General features: G+C 43.4%; 1 protein-coding gene across 2 annotated transcripts in view; it reads right to left on the minus strand.

Moving 5' to 3' along the window:
* LOC110499356 (ceramide synthase 1) overlaps positions 1 to 17628 on the minus strand; it is a 59684-nt gene that overhangs the window by 27491 nt on the left and 14565 nt on the right. Inside the window, exon 1 of one of the 2 annotated variants that reach the window (XM_090199328.1) lies at positions 905 to 1071. The exons of the other annotated variant lie outside the window; for it this stretch is intronic. The gene's annotated coding sequence lies outside the window, so the exon portion shown is untranslated. Of the gene's footprint in view, positions 1 to 904; positions 1072 to 17628 lie in introns of those variants that run through there. 2 annotated transcript variants of the gene reach the window in all.

A 17628-nucleotide genomic window follows, 5' to 3' on the forward strand; every position in this document is an offset into this window, starting at 1 on the left:
TACAATATCCGAACCCCTTCTACTGCCGGTACGGGGCACGGAACCCCGACGATCTTTCACGACTGGAATACTGACATAATCTGACGGGGATCCCAACAGGCCCCTCTGGCGCAACGTCCCCTGAAGGCCCATTTTGCTAACAGCGGCCTGCTAGCTATCTAGAGCCCCTGAACAGGCAGTTAACCCACTGTTCCTAGGCCGTCATTGAAAATAAGAATTTGTTCTTAACTGACTTGCCTAGTTAAATAAAGGTTAAAAAAAATAAAATTAAGCAATTGTACTGTTAGCTGATCCATCAGCCAGTTTCTTGAGCCACTATACCCATTTTGCCAATTTGACTTGGACACCTCTGCTACTTGGAACCCTAATAATTCCACGACTGGTCTATCGACATCACGGCACGAGGAGGCAAAAACAGACTTTCCCCCATCGCAACGTCCATCTAAGGCTTTATGCTAGCTTGCTAGCCCCGGCCTGCTAACTGTCTGAATCGCAGTGTCCCCAGCCAGCCCAACCACCCACTGGACCCATACGATCACTTGGCTATGCATGCCTCTCCCTAATATCAATATGCCTTGTCCATTACTGTCTTGGTTAGTGATTACTGTCTTATTTCACTGTAGAGTCTCTAGCCCTGCTCAATATGCCTTAACCAACCATGTTGTTCCACCTCCCACATATGCGATGACATCACCTGGTTTAAACGTCTCTAGAGACTATATCTCTCTCATCATTACTCAATGCCTAGGTTTACCTACAATGTACTCTATTCCTACCATACCTTTGTCTGTACATTATGCCTTGAATCTATGCTATCGTGCCCAGAAACCTGCTCCCTTTACTCTCTGTTCCGAACGTGCTAGACGGCCAGTTCTTATAGCCTTTAGCCGTACCCTTATCCTACCTCTCCTCTGTTCCTCTGGTGATGTAGAGGTTAATCCAGGACCTGCAGTGCCTAGCTCCACTCCTACTCCCCAGGTGCTCTCATTTTTTTACTTCTGTAACCGTAAAAGCCTTGGTTTCATGCATGTTAACATTAGAAGCTTACTCCCTAAGTTTGCTTTATTCACTGCTTTAGCACATTCTGCCAACCCGGATGTCTTAGCCGTGTCTGAATCCTGGCTTAGGAAAACCACCAAAAAAGGGGGCGGTGTTGCAATCTACTGCAGAGATAGCCTGCAGAGTTCTATCTTACGATCCAGTTCTGTACCAAGACAATTCGAGCTTCTACTTCTAAAAATTCACCTTTCCAGAAACAAGTCTCTCACCGTTGCCGCTTGCTATAGACCACCCTCTGCCCACAGCTGTGCCCGGGACACCAAATGTGAATTGATTGCCCCCCATCTATCTGCCTAGAAGGCCAGCATCCCGGAGTCGCCTCTTCACTGTTGACATTGAGACTGGTGTTTTGCGGGTACTATTTAATGAAGCTGCCAGTTGAGGACTTGTGAGGCATCTATTTCTCAAACTAGACACTCTAATGTACTTGTCCTCTTGCTCAGTTGTGCATTCGGGCCTCCCACTCCTCTTTCTATTCTGGTTAGAGCCAGTTTGCTCTGTTCTGTGAAGGGAATAGTACGTGATATCTATGTGATATCTAGAAAAATATGTGATATCTAGAACCCAAAAGGGTTCTTCAGCTGTCCCATAGGAGAACCCTTTGAAGAACCCTTTTTGATTCCAACCCTTTCCACAGAGGGTTCTACCTGCAACCAAAAAAGGGTTCTCCTATGGGTACAGCCGAAGAACCATTTTGGAACCCTTTTTTCTAAGAGTGTATGTAACGGGTAACCTCTTCCACAGGCCCTGGTTGATAAATGGTCTTCTCGGTCCAATAAAGGCCAGGTCAATGAGGACCAAGAAACAAAGCTTCTGCTGTGCCTGGCAAAATAAACTACTAAACCTATATGGCCAACAGATATGTCTTCTGGATTCAACCTACAAGACCTGCTGGCACTCTGTGCCACTGTTTTTCTGTGTGTCCGAATAAATGTTTGTTATGCAGTTGCCGGGGCCTTTGTCACACAGAAAGAGATGACATCAGTCGCAAGAGAGGCCATCAGTGTGTTCAAGGACTGGAATCCGGACTGGGATCCAAGGTACACAGAGCTGAACGTGAAGTGCTCGTCATCTTAAAGAAAATACAATTAATCTACCAAAACTGCGACACCGACCCCGTGGGATGGCGGAGCATGTCACCAACCAAATAGAGAAGGCCAGCACAATCAGGGCGGAGGACTTCACCAAAGTAGGTGAGGGGTTGTTCAAAGTGAGGAGCCAGACTGACCCCACAGGCTGGTACTCTGTAAACTTCGGGAATGATTGCATAGTGCCCTGTTGCACATGCAGGGACTGGGAGAGGCCCAAGCTTCCTTGTACGCATTTCTGTGCTGTTTTTAGTTTAGTTGAAGGGTGGGGTTGGGATCAGCTGGAGAACATCTACAAGGACAATCCCCTAGTGAATCTCCATTATGCCACTTTTAGCCAACAACTGCACAACTCCACATCTGAGCAGCATGGTGATGCGGATGAAGAAGCTTTCCGTCCATACGGAGGTCCATCTGGAAGAGGACAGAATAGGACCTCTAGGAAGGTGTTGTGGAGGCAATGTGCAGACTATCTTAAAGAGATCACAGACCTCACTTATCATCTCCAAGATGAAGAGTTCATGACTAACCTGTCTTCATCTCTGCAGAAAAAGGCACATGTTCCACAGGATAAAGGCCTCACACTGGCTTTTTCTCCAAGGAAGAGAAAAGCTGAGAAGGCCATGGACACCCTACCAACCAAAAGAGCAGGCAGGGTAACTGAGAGCCAAACTGAGTGTGGAGTGAGATACCTTGTTGGCAGGAAGTCTAGGGTGGAAGGGAGGACATTGTGCGGGACGTTCCACCAATTGAGTACCTTTTCAGCAGTCACTTTTATTTCAGTTAATTTTAACATTCTGTCAAAAAGAGTTCAACTTGTTAACATGTTATCTCATCTCAAAATGTTAAATAAGTTAAATAAATAAATTACTATTGTAAGTGCCAAATAAAGTAACAGGGTTGAATTTTATCTTAAATCAGACAGAAATTTAGCCAATTTCAGAATGAGACATTTCTGTTGCATTTCTATGAAACTGTGTACATTTTACTCGTGGATTTTCTAAACACAATGCAGCTTTTGGAGTAAACCTATTTTGGCTTAAGACAAGTAACTAAGGGCAAAAATCATTATAACCTTTGAAGCTGAGTTTGAATAAGGCATCCAATTTCCACTTTGCATTTAGAACGTTTGGTTTTATTACAGCTAATAAATAACCAAATAATTGACAGATCACTTGATAAAATAAATGCATGTCTCTCGTCTTCCCCTGCATGCTAGTGGGCATGCGTGTCATTACACTCCCTCTTCTGATTGGTCGTTTCCCACAAACTGCAAGCTGGCATACGTGTCACCACACTCCCTCATCTGGCTGGTCGACAATGTGGGCCTTATGACTTTGTAGCTGTGATAACTAGTGATAAACCAGACCCTCCACAAGGCCAGAGGAGCCTCTGGGCTCACAGACGATCCGTCGGCTGGCATGCAAGATGAGAAACCAAACCCTGACTCCTTATCTTTCCTCATGACAGAGGAGCTGTACCTCTCATTGCGACCGGCCGGCCCACACCAAACACGCCTCAGATAGGATATCCACTGCATGCCTCAGACCTCCTCCATGTCCTTCCCCTCTGACCCCCCTGCCTACAACGTTTATTTATAGAAGCCAGCTGTCAGCGCCATGTCCCCCCCACCATACAATAAAGGGATGTATAGATCTGACAACATATGAGTTGTAATGCCCATGTAATACATAAGTCAAGCTCTGCATGGCAGACATATTTGGCGAGGACAGTATCTCTCCCATAAACAAATACCCATCAATCCTGGTTGTCCTTTCATATCAGCCCACACTTCAGTAATTTCCTAACGGGACTCTAAAATAATGGTTTCCTCTGGCCTTTCAGCTGATGCTGCCGAACAAGTGATCTCTCTTCAGGCACTCGTTCCTCTGCCCTGACCTCACGGCTAAACTGGCATTCAGTGGCTCTTTCTTCTGCTCCATTTCTCACAGGTCCACAAAGAAAAGAGAGACTTTTTTAACATATCAAAAACTGAAAAATTGGGCGTGCATAATTATTCAGCCCCTTTACTTTCAGTGCAGCAAACTCTCTCCAGAAGTTCAGCGAGGATCTCTGAATGATCCAATGTTGACCTAAATGACTAATGATGATAAATACAATCCACCTGTGTGTGATCAAGTCTCCGTATAAATGCACCTGCACTGTGATTGTCTCAGAGGTCCGTTAAAAGCGCATAGAGCATCATGAAGAACAAGGAACACACCAGGCAGGTCCGAGATACTGTTGTGAAGAAGTTTAAAGCCGGATTTGGATACAAAAAGATTTCCCAAGCTTTAAACATCCCAAGGAGCACTGTGCAAGCGATAATATTGAAATGGAAGGAGTATCAGACCACTGCAAATCTACCAAGACCTGGCCGTCCCTCTAAACTTTCAGCTCATACAAGGAGAAGACTGATCAGAGATGCAGCCAAGAGGCCCATGATCACTCTGGATGAACTGCAGAGATCTACAGCTGAGGTGGGAGACTCTGTCCATAGGACAACAATCAGTTGTATATTGCACAAATCTGGCCTTTATGGAAGAGTGGCAAGAAGAAGGCCATTTCTTAAAGATATCCATAAAAAGTGTTGTTTAAAGTTTGCCACAAGCCACCTGGGAGATACACCAAACATGTGGAGGAAGGTGCTCTGGTCAGATGAAACCAAAATTGAACTTTTTGGCAACAATGCAAAATGTTATGTTTGGCGTAAAAGCAACACAGCTGAACACACCATCCCCTTTTCTTCAGCAGGGACAGGGAAGATGGTTAAAATTGATGGGAAGATGGATGGAGCCAAATACAGGACCATTCTGGAAGAACCTGATGGAGTCTGCAAAAGACCTGAGACTGGGACGGAGATTTGTCTTCCAACAAGACAATGATCCAAAACATAAAGCAAAATCTACAATCTATCCAGGTGTTAGAATGGCCAAGTCAAAGTCCAGACCTGAATCCAATCAAGAATCTGTGGAAAGAACTGAAAACTGCTGTTCACAAATGCTCTCCATCCAACCTCACTGAGCTCGAGCTGTTTTGCAAGGAGGAATGGGAAAAAATGTCAGTCTCTCGATGTGCAAAACTGATAGAGACATACCCCAAGCGACTTACAGCTGTAATCGCAGCAAAAGGTGGCGCTACAAAGTATTAACTTAACTTAGAGCTCTAGGGGCGCTATTTCATTTTTGGATAAAAAACGTTCCCGTTTTAAGCGCGATATTTTGTCACGAAAAGATGCTCGACTATGCATATTCTTGACAGTTTTGGAAAGAAAACACTCTGAAGTTTCAGAATCTGCAAAGATTTTGTCTGTAAGTGCCCCAGAACTTATTCTACAGGCGAAACCAAGATGATGCATCACCCAGGAATTAGCAGAATTTCTGAAGCTCTGTTTTCCATTCTCTCCTTATATGGCTGTGATTGCGCAACGAATGAGCCTACACTTTCTGTCGTTCGCCCAAGGTCTTAGCAGCATTGTGACGTATTTGTAGGCATATCATTGGAAGATTGACCATAAGAGACTACATTTCCCAAGTGTCCGCCTGGTGTCCTGCGTCGAATTCGGTGCGCAATTGCCAGCTGCTTCCACTTTACCATTTGATTCAGGGGAGAAAGCATGTGTCCAAGAACGATGTATCAATGAAGAGATATGTGAAAAACACCTTGATGATTGATTCTAAACAACGTTTGCCATGTTTTCAGTCGATATTATGGAGTTAATTTGGAAAAAAGTTTGCGTTTTGAGGACTGAATTTATGGATTTTTTTTGGTGGCCAAATGTGATGTATAAAACGGAGCTATTTCTAATACACAAGGAATCTTTTTGGAAAAACTGAGCATCTGCTATCTAACTGAGAGTATCCTCATTGAAAACATCAGAAGTTCTTCAAAGGTAAATGATTTTATTTGAAGGCTTTTATGTTTTTGTTAATGTTGCGTGCTGGATGCTAACGCTAATGCTAACGCTAAATGCTAACGCGAAATGCTAACTCTAGCTAGCTACTTTTACACAAATTATTGTTTTCCTATGGTTGAGAAGCATATTTTGAAAATCTGAGATGACAGTGTTGTTTACAAAAGGCTAAGCTTGAGAGATGGCATATTTATTTCATTTCATTTGCGATTTTCATAAATAGTTAACGTTGTGTTATGCTAATGAGCTTGCTGATAGATTTACACAATCCTGGATACAGGGTTTTTTTCATAGCTAAACGTGACGCAGAAAACGGAGCGATTTGTCCTAAACAAATAATCTTTCAGGAAAAACTGAACATTTGCTATCTGAGAGTCTCCTCATTGAAAACATCTGAAGTTCTTCAAAGGTAAATGATTTTTTTGAATGCTTTTCTGTTTTTTTGTGTAAATGTTGCCAGCTGAATGTTAATGCTAAATGCTACGTTAGCCATCAATACTGTTACACAAATGCTTGTTTTGCAATGGTTGAGAAGCATATTTTGAAAATCTGAGATGACAGTGTTGTTAACAAAAGGCTAAGCTTGAGAGCTAGCATATTTATTTCATTTCATTTGCGATTTTCATGAATAGTTAACGTTGCGTTATGGTAATGAGCTTGAGTCTGTATTCACGAACCCGGATCCGGGATGGGGAGATCAGAAAGGTTAAGGGGGCTGAATAATTTTGCACGCCCAATTTTTCAGTTTTTGATTTGTTAAAAAAGTTAGAAATATCCAATAAATGTCGTTCCACTTCATGATTGTGTCCCACTTGTTGTTGATTCTTCACAAAAAAATACAGTTTTATATCTTTATGTTTGAAGCCTGAAATGTGGCAAAAGGTCGCAAAGTTCAAGGGGGCCGAATACTTTCGCAAGGCATGCTTTGATCACGACAGCTTGCTATCTAGGGTTATGGTATCCTTAGGGTATCCTAAACTTGCACAATAGCCACATTATTCAATAATAAATATAAACAAAGTTTAGTGTTGAGCGATTGATATGTCCCAAAAATTATGCTTTCAGTTTTTAGATATTTAGTTACCCATTCTGAAACTGACTGGAGCTCTATGTTAAATGTCTCGTTTATTTTGACATTGCAGCCGACGTGTATACTGTTGAGTCAGAAAACAATAATGGCCCTAGCTGCCTGCCATGTGGTACACCACACTCAACTGAATTTGCATGAGGCTTCCATTAACTAAAACCCTCTATGTTCTATTAGATATGTAACTCTCAATCCATAATAAGGCAGAGGATGCAAATCCACAACGTCTATGTTTTTTCAGCAATAGGTTATGATCAATTACATCAAAAGATGCACTGAAGTCTAACAGAACAGCTCCCACAATCTTCTTACTATCAATGTCTTTCAGCCAATCATCAGTCATTTGTGTCAGTGCCGAGCATGTTGAGTGCCCTTCCCTATTAGCATGCTGAAAGTCTGTTGTTAACTTGTACTCTGTCAAATTTGATCAAACACAATTTTTTCCAAAAGCTTGCTAAGCACATGTAACAGGCTGATTGGTTGGCTGTTTAACCCATTTAATGGTGCTATTCTTGGGTAGCGGAATGGCCTTTTCCTCCTTCCATGTCTGAGGGCACACACTGTCTTCTAGGCTTAAATTGAAAATGTGGAAAACAGAAGTCACAATGTATTCCGCTACCAACCTCAGTAATTTACTATCCAGGTTGTCTGTGGGAGAGAGAGTTGAGAGACGCAGAGAGAGTCATCTTTCATGATGAAAAAAGTGGTTACCATGCCAACTGTTTGCTGATGGCGGCTCATGCTGCCAGAATCTCACAGAGCGGCCGCAGCCCACTCCTTTCCTCGCTTCCCATCCCTCCACCAACTGCACGCCACGGCTCGCTCTTTCACTGTCACTTTCTCACCATCTCTCTATTTCACCCCTCTGCCTCGCTTAAAATCGAGGGAGGAAAGGGAGTGAATGAATGAAAAAGTGCCACAGTGAAGTGTTATATAACAGGGCATGAACAGAGCCAGTGAGTCAGGGTGCTGATGTAGGGGTCTATTTAATAAGGCTTCCCTTCTTTCCCTCTCTACCTCCTCCCTCTTTCTCTCCCCTCCTCCCTCTCTCTCTCTCTCCCCTCCTCTCCATCTATTTCTCTCTCTCCTCCCTCTTTGTGGGGCTGGGAGGGGAGGGACAGCTGTCAGCGGTGGACACAGCTTGCACCCCAGACGGGGACAGAAGGAACCAGAGCTCCTCCAGTCGTATCCCCAAGCCCCTAAAACCCCCCCTTCAACCTCCACTAAGACCCCCACCCCTTCATCCCTCCCCTACACCTTCACCCCCTTCACCCCTACTCCTTAACCACTCCCCTAAGACCCCCTACTCCTTAACCCATCCCCTAGGACCCCCAAAGTCAATACTTTGTAGAGACACCTTTTGCGACAATTACAGCTGCAAGTCTCTTGGGGTATGTCTCTATAAGCTTGGCACTGGGATCTTTGCCCATTCTTCAATGCAAAACTGCTCCAGCTCCTTCAAGTTGGATGGGTTCTGCTGGTGTACAGCAATCATACCACAGATTCTCAATTGGATTGACATCTGGGCTTTGACTAGGCAATTCCAAGACATTTAAATGTTTCCCTTTAAACCACTCAAGTGTTGCTTTAGCAGTATGCTTAGGGTCATTGTCCTGCTGGAAGGTGAACCTCCATCCCAGTCTCAAATCTCTGGAAGACTGAAAGAGGTTTCCCTCAAGGTTTCCCTCCCTGTATTTAGCGCCATCCATCATTCCTTCAATTCTGACCAGTTTTCCAGTCCACATAGCATTGTCCTTGATGGCCAAAAAGCTCAATTTATTTTTTTTCTTTAAGCAATGGCTTTTTTCTGGACACTCTTCCGTAAAGCCCAGCTCTGTGGAGTGTACAGCTTAAAGTGGTCCTATGGACAGATACTCCAATCTCCGCTGTGGAGCTCTGCAGCTCCTTCAGGGTTTTCTTTGGTCTCTTTGTTGCCTCTCTGATTAATGCCCTCCTTGCGTGGTTTTGGTGGGCAGCCTTCTCTTGGCAGGTTTGCTGTGGTGCCATTTTAATAATGGATTTAATGGTGCTCCATGGGATGTTCAAAGTTTCTGATATTTTTTTATAACTCAACCCTGTTCTATACTTCTCCACAACTTTGTCCCTGACCTGTTTGGAGAGCTCCTTGGTCTTCATGGTGCCGCTTGCTTGGTGGTGCCCCTTGCTTAGTGGTGTTGCAGACTCTGAGGCCTTTCAGAACAGGTGTATATATACTGAGATCATGTGACACTTAGATTGCACACAGGTGGACTTTATTTAACTAATTATGTGACTTCTGAAGGTAATTGGTTGCACCAGATCTTATTTAAGGGATTCATTGCAAAGGGGGTGAATACATATGCATGCACCACTTATCAGTTATTTTTTATTTTTTTATTTTTTGAAACAAGTTATTTTTTTAATTTCACTTCACCAATTTGGAATATTTTGTGTATGTCCATTACATTAAATCCAAATAAAAATCCATTTAAATTACAGGTTGTAATGCAAAAAAAAATAAAAACACCAAGGGGATGAATACTTTTGCAAGGCATTGTACCACACCATCTCCATCCCACCACAAAGCTCCCACCCTTCCATCATTTTGTCATCTCACACTTCGCGACCCCTCTGCCTAACAACTGCAAAGCACCCTGAGAAATGTAGTGTTTTAAGCATAATCTGTGTTTTATGATTTGATGAATGAAAGGTATTCTGCATCTGGCCTGTGATCCTGAATCCATCTCAGTACAGAGGAACCAGAGTCGACCAGATCAGACGGGCCAACACAGCAGGAAATACCATGACGAGGAGAAAGAGACATCTCACACACACTCACGCATGCAACAACACACATCATATTAGAACATGACATGCCTATTACGTGACATTTTTGCCTGCATATCATATTACAGAGGACACACTCTTAGGGTGTTTTCACACATATTCCTCTTTAAAATAACCGATCTCAGTCCTCTTTAAAGTGAACTCTTGGGTAAAAAAAACAGCTAAATAACTCAGTTATCTTTGTATTCACACTGCCCTTGCCTTTGAATGAGGACTCAACTCTTTTTCCAGTTCACTTCACCTATTTTGTGTTCTGAGTCCTATTTGCATTCACATTGTTATGTTTAGAAAGGAACCAATATCTTTTTCCTACATTCACCCAATTCACTCTGGGTTTTTACAAAGTGCAGGACAAGCCCTTCCATCAGAACATTATAGCTAAATATACCTACTTACATTTTGGAAGCTTATAGATTGGATTTAGTTAAAATATGATACATAATAACTGTAATCAGTAGATAATATTAACATGCAAATATTATTGGTAACAGAATAAATAGCAGAATTATAACTGCAGATTAAATTGTACACCCAATGTAGGCAACTGCCCATGATTCTCATCAAATATGCTGTCTTCTCACACTATTCAAACCCCACAATTGAATAAACAGTTTGTGAAGCTTTCAGCCTATAGATCACATATTGCAAACAAATAATCATGAACTAAAAACTCACATATTTTGTCATTTCTGTGCATCCTTGACAATCGCTAAACATTATCCAGAGACAGCATGTTTTTTTCAGCGAACCTGCGCATCATCATCTCTCTTTTGTGGCACCAATGTGAGGGTTTATGGCAGGGGAAACAGTGTTGCAGTAGTCTATGTGAGGGTTTATGGCAGGGGAAACAGTTTTGCAGTAGTCTATGTGAGGGTTTATGGCAGGGGAAACAGTAATGCAGTAGTCAAAGAGAGGGTTTATGGCAGGGGAAACAGTGTTGCAGTAGTCTATGTGAGGGTTTATGGCAGGGGAAACAGTGTTGCAGTAGTCTATGTGAGGGTTTATGGCAGGGGAAACAGTGTTGCAGTAGTCTATGTGAGGGTTTATGGCAGGGGAAACAGTGTTGCAGTAGTCTATGAGAGGGTTTATGGCAGGGGAAACAGTGTTGCAGTAGTCTATGTGAGGGTTTATGGCAGGGGAAACAGTGTTGCAGTAGTCTATGTGAGGGTTTATGGCAGGGGAAACAGTGTTGCAGTAGTCTATGTGAGGGTTTATGGCAGGGGAAACAGTGTTGCAGTGGTCAATGAGAGGGTTTATGGCAGGGGAAACAGTGTTGCAGTAGTCTATGTGAGGGTTTATGGCAGGGGAAACAGTGTTGCAGTAGTCAATGTGAGGGTTTATGGCAGGGGAAACAGTGTTGCAGTAGTCTATGTGAGGGTTTATGGCAGGGGAAACAGTGTTGCAGTAGTCTATGTGAGGGTTTATGGCAGGGGAAACAGTGTTGCAGTAGTCTATGTGAGGGTTTATGGCAGGGGAAACCGTGTGGCAGTAGTCTATGTGAGGGTTTATGGCAGGGGAAACAGTGTTGCAGTAGTCTATGTGAGGGTTTATGGCAGGGGAAACAGTGTTGCAGTAGTCTATGTGAGGGTTTATGGCAGGGGAAACCGTGTGGCAGTAGTCTATGTGAGGGTTTATGGCAGGGGAAACAGTGTTGCAGTAGTCTATGTGAGGGTTTATGGCAGGGGAAACAGTGTTGCAGTGGTCAATGAGAGGGTTTATGGCAGGGGAAACAGTGTTGCAGTAGTCAAAGAGAGGGTGTATGGCAGGGGAAACAGTGTTGCAGTAGTCTATGTGAGGGTTTATGGCAGGGGAAACCGTGTGGCAGTAGTCTATGTGAGGGTTTATGGCAGGGGAAACAGTGTTGCAGTAGTCTATGTGAGGGTTTATGGCAGGGGAAACAGTGTTGCAGTAGTCTATGTGAGGGTTTATGGCAGGGGAAACAGTCTTGCAGTAGTCTATGTGAGGGTTTATGGCAGGGGAAACAGTGTTGCAGTGGTCAATGAGAGGGTTTATGGCAGGGGAAACAGTGTTGCAGTAGTCAAAGAGAGGGTTTATGGCAGGGGAAACCGTGTGGCAGTAGTCTATGTGAGGGTTTATGGCAGGGGAAACAGTGTTGCAGTAGTCTATGTGAGGGTTTATGGCAGGGGAAACAGTGTTGCAGTAGTCTATGTGAGGGTTTATGGCAGGGGAAACAGTGTTGCAGTAGTCTATGTGAGGGTTTATGGCAGGGGAAACAGTGTTGCAGTAGTCTATGTGAGGGTTTATGGCAGGGGAAACAGTGTTGCAGTAGTCTATGTGAGGGTTTATGGCAGGGGAAACAGTGTTGCAGTGGTCAATGAGAGGGTTTATGGCAGGGGAAACAGTGTTGCAGTAGTCAAAGAGAGGGTTTATGGCAGGGGAAACAGTGTTGCAGTAGTCTATGTGAGGGTTTATGGCAGGGGAAACAGTCTTGCAGTAGTCTATGTGAGGGTTTATGGCAGGGGAAACAGTGTTGCAGTGGTCAATGAGAGGGTTTATGGCAGGGGAAACAGTGTTGCAGTAGTCAAAGAGAGGGTTTATGGCAGGGGAAACAGTGTTGCAGTAGTCTATGTGAGGGTTTATGGCAGGGGAAAGGGTTTATTCCTGAACGGGAACAAGTGTGAAAACAACCTAAACACATAGGCTACCCTATACACATGAGAGGAAAAACATGATACACCAACACCATGCTGGAAAAGAGAAATAGGCCTACTCACACTCCATAGACAACGCACCATAAACACATAACACACGTGACAAAACACAAACAAACCATACCCACATGAGAACACACACACACTAGCCTACACTCCTGGAGCTGCTCTCTCTGTTGCTCTGTGGTGTGTGTGTGTTAGGGTTGCGTGTGACAAGTGCTGAGTAGGCAACCCCAGCTCTCCACCTGGTCTCGGAGGGGATATTAACCCCCCCAACTAATTGGAGGATCACACACACTCCTAATGATTGAAGACACAAATGCATCTCACACTAATGCTTTGCTCCTCTGGAGAGAAGTCGGACCACTCAGTGTCATCCTGACGGCATTTTAACAGACCACTTCACCTTTGCACCAATTCAATTCATCACTGTTGTTTTTTCTAATGTCTTCTTTTCATGGGAAATGTTTCTCCCACTGAATGTTTTCAGTGGAAGGGCATTCAAGAGGTAAATTTGGTTTCTTAAACTGAAATTAGTCTGAATATAGAGATAACAGCTAGCCCTAAATCTGACAACTACTGGGCCTATCTTTGTCCTTGTTTGTGGAGGATAGTGTATGTACGATATATTGTCAACTGACCACCCTTAACTCTCAGACTCTGTGACTTATTCAGTCACATAACAGCTTTATTCATGACCATTTCTAATGTTGACAAAATTGACTTTTGTTTACAGCCAGCTTGTGATCTGTGGTCGAATGACCTACCATTAAACAAAACAGTAACACTGAGGCGCTAGCTAGGTTATCTTATAGCTGTTGATGTCTTCTGCTGCTGTTGCTGTAGGTCTCAGAGTCTCTTGTCGTACCCACCAGCTCATTCAGTCCTGTAATAGGTGAACGTTGTACAGCCCCGAGCAGGAAGTGCTGGTGTCATGAGCCCAGTTCAAAGTTTAACCGTCGGGGAGTGATAGAGAGAACACGGTTTGTCATCTCCTGCTACTTAACAGCAAGACAAAAGGAAACCACACGCTTATAAAAAAGGACTCCAAAAGGTTATTTGGCTGTCTGGTTATTAGCATCTGCTAAAGGTGGCAGGTAGCCTAGTGGTTACAGCGTTGGGCCAGTAACCAAAAGGTTTCTGGATCGAATCCCTGAGCTGACAAGGTAAAAATCTGTTGTTTTTCCCCTGAGAAAGCCAGTTAACCCACGGGTGCCGTGGATGTTGATTATGGTAGCCCGCTGCACCTCTCTGCGTCAGAGGGGTTGGGTTAAATGTGGAAGATGCATTCAGTTGTACAACTGACAAGGTTTCCCCATAGAAGAACCCTTTCCACAGAAGGGTTCTACATGGAACCCAAAAGGGTTCTCCTGCAGTATGGGAACAGCCGAGGAACCATTTTTGGTTCTAGATAGCACCTTCTTTTCTAAGAGTTCATTTTTCCTCAATTATTCACTTAACATTTACATTTTAGTCATTTAGCAGACACTTTTATCCAGAGTGACTTACAATTAACTAAGTCGCTCTGACTTACTTACTCGTGACTTTGGGACAATGAGGTTCTATCTGCAAAGCATAGTTCTGCGATATTGAGCATGAAAGTTTTCACACTCAGAACTGTTTTGTTGTGAAATCTTCTTTCATAACCAATTAGGTCCTTACCTTAAAATGGACCTAAAATGGAAAGTATCAAAATCCTGAGACACTTGTAAATCACTTTCTTTTAGGAAGGTGCAATTGCAGATATAACCTTATGGCTCTGAAATGTTAATCTGGGTTCAGCCAACACTTCTGAATTAGATATTTGAATATATAAATGATAGAACAACACCATTTTACCAAGATAGTCAGAACACATGATCAAATACATTAACAAATGTATTATGATCATCAGACAAATTACTGTCATCACTGAAGGACGACGTGACAGCATAATTTACTTTTAAGATTTCTGACCGGCCTTGTTTTTTTTTGCTTATGTGCCATTATTGCCGGCTAGACCATCCTTAGAGTAAGATGGCAAAGACGTTTTCTGATTGATCCATCTGTATTTGTTCAGGCTTGGGATTGGATTGCAGATAGAACCTTATAGCGCCAAGTTCAAATGGGTTTATGCAGACAGAACATTCATGGTCAATTTCCTTCACTTAAAATGTACTTTTTCTAAATCTAACTTCACAAACATATGACGACCAACTATCGAAAGATCAATTATATGTGACTAAAGAATTTTATAACAAAATGTCAGAATATTATAGTCCCAAGGTCTCGATGTCACAGTTGTAGTAAGTACATTTTCACACAATAAAGTAGTCAGTGCTAGCAGGAAAATACTGATATTTTTTATTTTTTTTTCACCAGCTGTTCTGTTCTCCCGGTGTGTATGTAGGCATATGGGCGTTATCCATAATTCAACAGGCAGAAATTTGCAACACTAAGAGGGGTTGTACATAAAGCCAGGAGCCTGTGGTTTATGAAGTCACTGTGATAACCATGTTGCTGCCTGCCGGGCGGTCATGTAGTAGGATCTAAAGGAGAGGCTCGCTGATTAGTGTTGATTCTATTAGCAACGCTTAGACCACATGACACTGGGGGTGGGGGTTCAGCTCAAACAAACCTGGTAGCGTCTGCTCAGCTGCCCTTATGTTTGTGCTAACAGAGTAATACCTAGGCTGTCGTTGTAAAACAGACATAGCTGTTATAGCTGCCAGATGTGTAGCTCATGTAGGGCTAACTAGCCTGTTGCTATGCTAACCGACAGGTTTTGGCTGAGGCTGGTCTGACAGCGGAGCGAGAGATGGAGGAGGAGACAAACAACAACACTGGATGGCAATTACAGAAACATTTGCTATTTTCCTATGATTCTAAATGTGTTGATGTACACCAGCCCTTCAACTGCCTAACGAGAGACTTCCATGTAGGCCTAAAAACTGTTAGAAAAACACTGAAAAGTATTCAACTATGGTCCTACCTTTGAAAACCATGGAAAGTGGGGAACTCCTTGTCAACAGGCTTGATATATATTCTTCATTTTATTTTATTTAACCTTTATTTAACAAGCTCTAAACCCTCAAGAGGTAGTAATCCCACCTGTCGGAAGAGGGGCATTCTTCTTACCAAACCACATTACCTTTGTTTTGGAGGTGTTTAGGGCAGAGAAAGCTTGTTGGACACTAAGAACGCTTTGATGTAGAGCGTTTAACACAAAATCCGGGGAGGAGCCAGCTGAGTATAAGAGTGTATCATCTGCATATACAGTGGGGAGAACAAGAATTTGATACACTGCCGATTTTGCAGGTTTCCCTACTTACAAAGCATGTAGAGGTCTGTAATGTTTTATCATAGGTACACTTCAACTGTGAGAGACGGAATCTAAAACAAAAATCCAGAAAATCACATTTAATGATTTTTAAGTAATTAATTTGCATTTTATTGCATGACATAAGTATTTGATCACCTACCAACCAGTAAGAATTCCGGCTCTCACAGACCTGTTAGTTTTTCTTTAAGAAGCCCTCCTGTTCTTCACTCATTACCTGTATTAACTGCACCTGTTTGAACTCGTTACCTGTATAAAAGACACCTGTCCACACACTCAATCAAACAGACTCCAACCTCTCCACAATGGCCAAGCCCAGAGAGCTGTGGATCAGCTCATCAGGGATAAAATTGTAGACCTGCACAAGGCTGGGATGGGCTACAGGACAATAGGCAAGCAGCTTGGTGAGAAGGCAACAACTGTTGGCGCAATTATTAGAAATTGGAAGAAGTTCAAGATGACGGTCAATCACCCTCGGTCTGGGGCTCCATGCAAGATCTCACCTTGTGGGGCATCAATGATCATGAGGAAGGTGAGGGATCAGCCCAGAACTACACGGCAGGACCTGGTCAATGACCTGAAGAGAGCTGGGACCACAGTCTCAAAGAAAACCATTAGTAACACACTACGCCGTCATGGATTAAAATCCTGCAGCGCACGCAAGGTCCCCCTGTTCAAGCCAGCACATGTCTAGGCCCCTCTGAAGTTTGCCAATGACCATCTGGATGATCTAGAGGAGGAATGGGAGAAGGTCATGTGGTCTGATGAGACAAAAAATAGCTTTTTGGTCTAAACTCCACTCGCCGTGTTTGGAGGAAGAAGAAGGATGAGTACAACCCCAAGAACACCATCCCAACCGTGAAGCATGGAGGTGGAAACATCATTCTTTGGGGATGCTTTTCTGCAAAGGGGACAGGACGACTGCACCGTATTGAGGGGAGGATGGATGGGGCCATGTATCGTGAGATCTTGGCCAACAACCTCCTTCCCTCAGTAAGAGCATTGAAGATGGGTCGTGGCTGGGTCTTCCAGCATGACAACGACCCGAAACACACAGCCAGGGCAACTAAGGAGTGGCACCGTAAGAAGCATCTCAAGGTCCTGGAGTGGCCTAGCCAGTCTCCAGACCTGAACCCAATAGAAAATCTTTGGAGGGAGCTGAAAGTCCGTATTGCCCAGCAACAGCCCCGAAACCTGAAGGATCTGGAGAAGGTCTGTATGGAGGAGTGGGCCAAAATCCCTGCTGCAGTGTGTGCAAACCTGGTCAAGAACTACAGGAAACATATGATCTCTGTAATTGCAAACAAAGGTTTCTGTACCAAATATTAAGTTCTGCTTTTCTGTATCAAATACTTTTGCAAATTAAAATGCAAATGAATTACTTAAAAACCATACAATGTGGTTTTCTGGATTTTTGTATAGATTCCGTACCTATGATAAAAATTACAGACCTCTACATGCTCTGTAAGTAGGAAAACCTGCAAAATCGGCAGTGTATCAAATACTTGTTCTCCCCACTGTACATCGGAGAGAGAGCTTCCTACTGCCTGAGATATGTTGTTGATGTAAATTGAGAAGAGAGTGGGGCCTAGGATTGAGCCTTGGAGTACTACCTTGGTGATAGGCAGTGGCTGAGACAGCAGATGTTCTGACTTTATACACTG

Source organism: Oncorhynchus mykiss, chromosome 1 (genome assembly GCF_057628025.1).
Source record: "Oncorhynchus mykiss isolate SJ-2025 chromosome 1, ASM5762802v1, whole genome shotgun sequence".
In the NCBI taxonomy this organism is placed as follows: Eukaryota; Metazoa; Chordata; class Actinopteri; order Salmoniformes; family Salmonidae; genus Oncorhynchus; species Oncorhynchus mykiss.